We start from the raw sequence: 7,541 nt of genomic DNA, 5'->3' as shown, positions 1-7,541 counted from the left end.
ACAATAGAACCTCTTGAGGGCATGTGTCCTGCATTTACACTGGATGGCTTGAAGACATTTCTTCAAATAAGTGAGTGAGCTGAACTGGGTAGGATTCCTGTGGTGACAGCACAGCTGCCACCTCATGTCCTATTCCCAATCTTATTCATTTCAGCTCAAGCTCCAGTGATGTTGTAAAGTTTCATTTCAGAGTTTTGGTCTCCTGCCAAGAGCTGTTCTATGCTTCCCAGGCTCTGTCTCTCAGATGCTAAAGAGGCACCATGCAGCTATTAAGCCACAGGGGTCTATTCTCAAACAAGTATGGTCCACCACAGGTTGCCCTGTTCTTAAAAATTCCCCACAAACTGGGTAGCTGTAAGCGATCACAGCAAGGCAAAATAATTTTTTCTTGTACGTGACATATGTATTTTTCATTCATTTTAGCCTGATTTTTCCCCAAGGATCTCAAATAATACATCTTATTTTACAGCCACACATTCACTTGGTGAGAAAGATTAGGCCAAGAGATCGTGACTTGATTAACACTATATAGCAAACAGCATAACCAATGCTTTCAACTGGATTTTTCACAAATTCACCACTGGTTCCCTATGCATAGCAGTGTCCAAAATCCTTCAGTATCAACCCCCCAAAAATATGGATGAATGAGTTAAGCAATAAATAAATAAATAAATAAATAGTAACAATGTGGTGAGGTGTTGTATTTTGTGTTAATTAATCAGTAATGACTCGGTATCGTCACTCCTGCCAATGGTGAAGATCCAAGAATGTGGTATTTATATTCCTTCCTACTTCCACACTCCTGCTTCCATTACTTTTGCACCACAATGCAATTAAACCAAACACATACAAACCAAGACATTTCAATATTTATATTAATGGAAGTAATTTTCTACTGCTGTGCTGAAAGTTGAAACACTAAAAGGTTTCCTATGTTCACCTGTTTAAGGTTCTTTATTATGCTATTCATTAGAGTTTAACATAATACAAATATATCTCGTGTTGTTTGCTAGAATATAAATACTTGTAAAAAATTGGATCTTAATTCAGGGGATACCGCTGGTATACCAAATTATACCAGAACTCTTGCCAAGTAGTATGAGGTGGATTGACAGCTGATTGGAAAGGATCTGAGCTCTTGCAAAGAAGTTTGCTTTGGTTTAACAGCTTAAGCTTTGCAAGGTTCCTTGAAGCAGCTTGAAATAGCTTGATGAGATGGTATCTTGCAAAGTGATTGGGATGCTTTGCTTTATTACTCATCATAATATATAGGGAAATATAGCAGAGGTAAAAATTAAGAATTAAGATTGTTTTCCAAACTGAAAGAGTCAGCTGGCTTGTTTGAACTCAGGCTCTAGACTTTTGCCCTAAGTTCCTCATTCAGTTTCATGAATCAAAGCCTACTTCAACGTATTGCCTGAAGTGATAACCTCACTTTGTCTAATGGTAGAACTGGCTTTCCTAGTCAAAAGTCCAGCACTTGGTTCATTCTGTCAAACTGTGTAGAGACGTATAAAATTCCATGAATTTATTTTTGGATGGCATCCCACCATTCGAGTTCCTGGAGCTTCAGTCCCTGAGTCCTTGAATAAGAATTAAAAATATGCTTAAATTTAAATGGGAGGGGAACTATTCCACCAAAAATTAGGATGGTTGAATTAGTACATAAATCTAGACTGTGGCCATTAAAAGCCCAAACAATTTTAATAGGTCTTTACATCCAGAAACTCAGTAAATCTTTAAGTGGTAATTATGCATTGTTTTCTTTTCTTTTAAAAAAAACACTACTTAACTCAGGAACACAGTGAGAAATAATTATTGCCTTTACAATTTTCTTTTGACCATTTGTGATTTCTGTAGTGTTTTTCTTCACTGGCACTAAATCTCTGAGCTAAGCTGTCAGTCCACTTGTTACATCTTGGCAGGAGTTCAGGTGTCCAGTTCAAAGTGATCTATATTTTTGGTTGCCAATAATGCAGTGTTAACAAATTTGTCATAGTGTATTTATCTGTTGCTACGTTTGTTGTTAGAAAAAGAATTCCAGTCTTAGCACATTTTGGCAACAGTACTCTCCCTCTCAAATATAATACTTGCCACCTCCCACCACTGCAGAAAAACCGCAGAACAAAAGCACTGCTTCTTAAACTCACATCTATCATATCAACAGAAACCTCCTTTCCCCCAAATGGAACTAACATGGGAATGGTAGTGTCATCTATAAAGCCTATCAAATAATAACACAGTACATTATGCCGTGTTTAAGATAATGAGATTGAGTTTTTCAGCCAGCTTCCTGTGCTCCTCTCAGAGTTCTCCCTGCATCAAAGTACAGTCAAGGGAGCACTTACATCTTCCCTTTTTATGAGTCACATCCAGTCATTCTCACAGATTTGAAATGAGGTCCAGTAGAGCAAAAGATTCTGTGTTGCTTTGTATGCGGACTATTCTCTGTCTGTATTCTTTGTATTAGGAATGCTTCCATCCTTTATTTTGTTCATTTGTTCCTTCTCACTGCACCTGAGGTTGAATTTTTGTCTTGGGTCATTTGAGGTCACCTCATCTTTCTAGGTATATCACAGTGGGAAGATGCTTGTACTATTCCCTTCTCCTTTGAAAGCTTTAAACTTCAAAGCCAGTCCATCAACACATGGGAGGGGGGGCAGTCTACAGTTGCTTTTATAAATCTATCTGTCTGCTTATCTGTCTGCCTTATTTCTAAGTTGTTTTTCCACACACTGCTAACATGGACTAAATGAAAGTATATCATAAAACAGGCACATTTTACACAATAGACATGAACCAAAATTGCAGTGATAATTGTCTTGACAACATTCCTCTTGGAAATGCCATCTTTGTACAATATGAACTTCATGTATCAAGATATAGCATTTATGTATATGTCCTGAGCCCTCAGAAAATGTAAAGTATCTCAGAATGTGACCAAGAAGCACCATTCATACATGCCAATGCATGATCCCCCCCCCCCCACAAGGAACCTTGTGTCACAAAACCCACCAGGTTTCCCTGGAACTTTCCCAGCTCTGCTAAGGCATGAACAAGGAGTAAAATACAATTGTTGTATGGATATACTCCTTTTATTTTTTCAGTGTGAATGTTACTCATTGCTACTAAATCCAGGGACAGAGGCTGACAACTCTGCTGTTTGGATATCTCTGCTGTGGCTTAGGAAGGCTAATCTTTCTGCATACCCAAACTCTGGATAATTGCAGCTCTTGGATTTGAATCCAGTCAATCTGTGTGGCCCACAGGAAGGAAACTGCAGCCACATTGAGGAAAGCCAATCTAGCAGTTTTGGACAGGAATAATTCCATTTTGGCAATGGATTGCCTTGGACAGCTTCCGCGTGTCTGTATACCCCAAGTCCTTTGAAATGCATTTGCAGCAGTTTATCACTAATGCACTGAAAATATGCTTTTAAGCAAATTAGAAAGCTGTGTGTGAGGGCAGCACTTCTAGGTGGGAAATAATCTATTTTGTGGCATCCTGTGCCTTTAGGGAATGAGATCTTGATGAATATAGAACTCGCTCAATTTTAATTTATGGCTACTCACTTTCAAAGCAAAGTAGCTTTACAGCTGCTCTAGGTGAGCAGAGTATTTTGCAAGGTCTCGCCATTGAAGAATGACCTCTTGGCTTTTAGAACAAGATCTCATCCATTGTTGGTCCTGCATGTTTACATTTAATTAGTTGAGGCAGCCCAAATCTTCCTATGAGCAGTTTAATAACTAGAGCAAACGAGAGATATGAGAGCAGGGGCACAACACCATGCCGCAGGCTATAGGCCAACTGAATCTGAGCCCAAAAATGATCTCCTTTTAGTGGGTCATGGAAGGCCCTTATTTTAAATGTCTACCTAGCTCAAGAATGGGAAAACCACAGCCCCTGAGTTACATCTGGGCTCCTCCTTGTTTGTATTCCTCAAGTCCCATTTTAACATTTTAGGTGAAAGGTCTCCCAAACACTGTTTGAAATGGCTTTAGGCAATAGACCATCCTCCCAACACCCTTGGTTTTATTTGATTTAGCACAAATTGGCTGATAAACCTAATAGTGCAAACTAGAAGTAGGGTTTATGACCAGAATCTTGGGATTTGTAGTTTTACTGAGGTATTTATAAGGAGCCTTGGTGGCACAGTGGTTAAATACCTGTACTGCAGCCACAAGATTGTGAGTTCGATCCCAGGGAATCCACGGTCCACTCAGCCTTGCATCTTTCCATAGGTCACTAAAATGAGTACCCAGCTTGTTGGGGGCAATAAGCTTACACATCATAAACCACTTAGGCAGTGCTTAGTTCACTGGTAAGTAGTACAGAAATGTATTTGCTATTGCTACTTAGAATTCTCTGCAACTGAACTCCAAGACAGTCATTTGAACTATAGAACTAGAGCTCTCTATCAGACAATTCTAAAGTACTATAGACAACAGAATCCAAGATTCTGTAAGAGAAAACCATAACTGCTACGATGATATCAAACTGCTATACACATGTCTTGTAGATACAGTCTCTCACACACAAATATGACTTCTTCAGACATTTGCCAGGGCCTACCAGTATTTTGACTGGCAATGCCTTATTGACCCTCTTTCTCATGAGCCACTTTTTGCATGGAGAAAAAGACCCAAAATACATTCAGGATTGCAAATTCAAAATAAGCTATTGCCACACATAAAACTGTCGCCGCTGCAGCAAGGCAGCTATAACCCGGGTCTCAGACATGTTCAGCCAGCAGCTTTGCAAAAATTGAAAGCTCCCATTTTGGAAAAGCAGCTGGTTGAACATGGGTGGGACCCAGGTTGTAGTCACCTGGTGGCAGTGGCAGCAATTTTATGTGATATAATACCCGCTTTTGAATTTGCAATCCCGAATCTATTCTGGGTCTTTTTCTCCATGCCATAAGGTCCTAAAATGGGAGGTTTCATCCTAGTGGCCTGGAGAGATTAAAGGTATTTCCTGCCAAGTGCAGAAGAAACATGGACCCCTATAATTGGCAGGAAGTATGAGGCTACTGGATTAGCCAGATCAACTATAAATAGTTAGATCCTGGCAGTACATGCAAAACCGGTCATGATAGCTTGGGGATTCTGGAAATTGTAATCCCAAAATTTGATGTTTCCTCCCTCTCAATCCTGGCCTTCTCCTTTGTTGTTGTTGTTGTTGTTATAGTTGTGTACCTTCAAGTCATTTCCAACTTTTAATGACTCTAAGGTGAACCTGTCATGAGGTTTTGTTGGCAAGTTTTCTTCAGAGGAATTTGCTATTACCACCCACTGAGGCTGAGAGAGTGTGACATGCCCAAAATCACCCAGTGGGTTTACATTGCCAAGCCAGGGTTCAAACCCTGGTCTCTAGAGTCAAACTCAAACATAGGCCTCATTCCCACTTACTGAAAGATCTGAATCTCAATCTGGCTCTGCTCCGCTATGCCAAATCGATTCCAAAAGGTTCCTCATCCACATATGAATGGGGACCTTTTGGAATCACTGTTTTTTGGCACAGACCTTCGTCCCCACCTGCTCCCCGGCCTGGCCTTGGCCCCTTCACCAACCTCCATGCTCCTTCCCCCCGGCCTGCCCATGGCCCCTTCCGTGCTTGCTTTGGCTCTTTCCCCAGTTGAGTCTGAGGCTGAGAGAGTGTGACTTGCTCAAGGGAGGTGGGTAGCTCAGCAAAGATTTGAGGAGGAGGAGGAGGAGGAGGAGGAGGAGGAGGAGGAGGCGGCACCCACCACCGGCTCTCCTGGTCCCTTCCTCCACCCACCCACCCATCCCCCTGCCTGAATCACTACTGAATGGAGAGGAGGAAGATGGAGGCAAGGCCAGGTAGAGGGAGCGTGGACACTGGAGCCGGGAGGAGGAGGAGGATGGAGGGAGACTTTTTTTAACGCAAAAACTAATCGCAAAATTGCTAGAATGGCTTAGCAGCTATTTGTTTCTACAAGTAGCTGCTTTGTCAATCTATTGCTTTTGCGCTTATTTTTTTTTTTAAAGACCCATAAAAGTGGCACTGGCGGTGTGTGTGACATCTCTGGGGATGGATGACACACACTCCCCTGCCATTTGTCCCTCCCCCTTTAAAAAAATTGATTCTGATCTGGTGTTCCCACTGTTAGGAATAGCGTCAGAATCGATTTTTGCCAAAAGAACCACAAAAAACTGGCTACCAAAATACCCTGGCTTTTGGCGTTTGCCCCACGTTTTTTCCACTGGAATCAATCCAATGAGGATTAGGATTGATTTCCAGTGGGAACTAGGGTCACATACATCGAATCAGGATTCGAGGCTTTTCCCAGTGGGAATGACCCCATAGTCATAGTTCAAACCACTACAGCATGCTGGCTCTCCAAAGTAGAGCTTCATGCATGCTTGCAACAAGAAGGCATTTGCAACATTCTGGATTGCCTGAAAGTCTCTTTGTCTTATTCACAGTACAAGCCAATAGCTCTGCTATCTTGTCCCTGTGAAATTATCTCATTTCTAGCCTTAGAAAGACAGCTGCCTTCGAAGGCTTGGGTTGAAAAGATTCTGCCCCTTTGTCTGTTTCTGTTTCTCCATTGTACCTAGCACAATGCAGTTGATATCCCAGTGGTATCTACATGGATGAAATAAAACAGCCCTTCAATCATCCAAAATCCTAATCCTAATCCAAATGTGTGTGTGTGTGTGTGTGTGTATATATATATATATAAACAGATTGTCACCCATGGGCATGCCTATTGCTGAAAGGTCTCTCTTTTTCTGTCCTTAGTCTGAACTAAATCATTCTGAAAGCTAAAGAGAATGGATTAAAGAGAGATCCAGTGTTTCTGGATCATTAAAGGCACCAATAACATCGTTGTTGTTGTTGTTGTTGTTGTTGTTGTTGTGTGCCTTCAAGTCATTTTTTACTTATGGTGACCCTAAGGGGAAGCTGTCATGGGATTTTCTTAGCAAGATTGGTTCAGAGGAAGTTTGCTATTGCCTTTCCCTGAGGCTGAGAGAATGTGACTTGCCCAAGGTCACACAGTGGGTTTCATGGCTAATTTGAAAATCAAACCCTGATCTCCAGTCATCGTCCAACATTCAAACCATTACACCACGCTGGTTCTCATAAACCCTTTCTAAACAAGAGATCTGTTGTATGTGTGCCTTTAAGTTGTTTCTGACTTATGGCAATTCTAAGGTGAACCTAACATGAGGGTTTCTTCAGAGGGGTTTTTCCATTGCCTTCCTCCGAGACGAGGGTTTCCATGGCTGAGCCAGGAATCAAATACTGGTCTCCAGTTGTCATTCAGTGCACAAACCACTACCCCACACTGGCTCACAATATATTCATATATCTATTTGTACTTAAACTGAAGCATGAGAGAATAGAACATGAAACAATGGATTCAAATTACAAGAAAATAGATTCCACCTAAACATTAGGAAGAATGCTTTGACAATAAGAGCTGTTTGACAGTTCTTGAGTCCCTATCCTGCCCCTTGAGTCCCTAGATCACCGCCTTGAGTCCCTATATTAAGAGAAAGGCGGGATATAATAAA

Source organism: Sceloporus undulatus, chromosome 1 (genome assembly GCF_019175285.1).
Source record: "Sceloporus undulatus isolate JIND9_A2432 ecotype Alabama chromosome 1, SceUnd_v1.1, whole genome shotgun sequence".
NCBI classification, from domain to species: domain Eukaryota; kingdom Metazoa; phylum Chordata; class Lepidosauria; order Squamata; family Phrynosomatidae; genus Sceloporus; species Sceloporus undulatus.
This window is presented reverse-complemented; position numbering follows the sequence as displayed.